The 1315-nt window shown below is 40.8% G+C and overlaps 1 pseudogene; it reads left to right on the top strand.

The window, feature by feature from the left end:
- Positions 1 to 781, top strand: part of LOC116697606 (trace amine-associated receptor 1-like) — a 1311-nt pseudogene extending 530 nt beyond the window's left edge.
- The last annotated feature ends 534 nt before the right edge of the window (positions 782 to 1315 follow it).

Here is a 1315-nt window from a genome sequence, read left to right as displayed (position 1 = left end):
GGCTGTCTCAGACCTTCTAGTGGGCCTCCTGCTAATGCCTGTAGAAGTTCTCCGACAAACATCCTGCTGGTTTCTTGGTGACTATGGGTGCTACATGTATGCTATTGTTTCAGTCATCATTCCCTCCTCATCAATAGGTGACATAGTGCTCATATCAGTTGACCGTTATGTGGCTATATGTGACCCTCTGCATTACAACACTAAAGTCACTGCGAGAAGAGTTAAATTCTGTGTTTGTCTGTGTTGGCTCTGCTCCATTTTCTACAGCCTTCTTTATTTAAAGGGTGTCCCAACTCAACCAGGGAGGTATCAATCCTGTTACGGAGCATGTGTGTTTTTCTATGACAATATCTCATTGACTGTTGATCTTGTTTTGACCTTTATTGTTCCAGTTTCTGTCATCGTAGCTCTGTATCTGAGAGTATTTGCCGTGGCTGTGTCTCAGGCCCGTGCCATGCGCTCTCACATTACAGCTGTCACGCTCCAGCTGTCAGGGACTCCTAAGGCAAAGAAATCAGAGCTGAAAGCAGCCAGGACTCTTGGTGTTCTAGTAGTTGTGTTTCTAATATGTTTCTGTCCATATTACTGTTTAGCTCCTATATTGCTCACCACTTCTATTGCCTCCATTGTGATCCCAATGTATTATTCTAACTCTTGTCTAAACCCTGTGATCTATGCCTTGTTTTACCCCTGGTTTAGGAAAGCAGTTAAACTCATAGTTACTCTTCAGACACTGCAGCCTGGCTCCTGTGAGACCACCATGCTGTAGAGAGGCTGTGGAGGGACTGGGATCAGACCCGGTCTAAGGATTAAATGAATCAATATGTTCCTGTTGTTCAGTGTGTGAGTTTTGAAATAGAGACATTTAAAATAGACTTTCCTGTCTTTAAGTGTAAATTGTGTACGATCAACAACTGAAAGGCCTGTTCTTCAGCTTTATCTTTGTGTCTCTCTGATGCTGCTGCATTTAAAGAAAGAGTCATAAGCACCATGTACTGTTTCTAAGTAATCACCCAGTTTAATGCAAGCTTTCAATTCACACATGTATGACACTTAGGGAACATTTCATCCTAACAACAAAAGAGCTCTTAAATCTTTGTATTTATGTCTCTGTCTGGTCAGAGCACAGAGAAAAAACAGCCCCACTTTCCTGTCTAGTAGAGAAAAGGAACAAATGTTTGCCAAAGTGCCGTTTATATTTGATCGTGTATAGCATTTCTTGTTTCTGTTAGACAAGTATATAAAGCCCTATGATGTTCTTTTGGAAATAATTTATATAACATTATGTTTGAAAAGATTATCTAGAGTTTCTCAG

Source organism: Etheostoma spectabile, chromosome 2 (assembly GCF_008692095.1).
Source record: "Etheostoma spectabile isolate EspeVRDwgs_2016 chromosome 2, UIUC_Espe_1.0, whole genome shotgun sequence".
Taxonomy (NCBI): Eukaryota; Metazoa; Chordata; class Actinopteri; order Perciformes; family Percidae; genus Etheostoma; species Etheostoma spectabile.
Note: the sequence above shows the minus strand (reverse complement) of the source record. Positions and strands in the feature narration are given on the sequence as shown.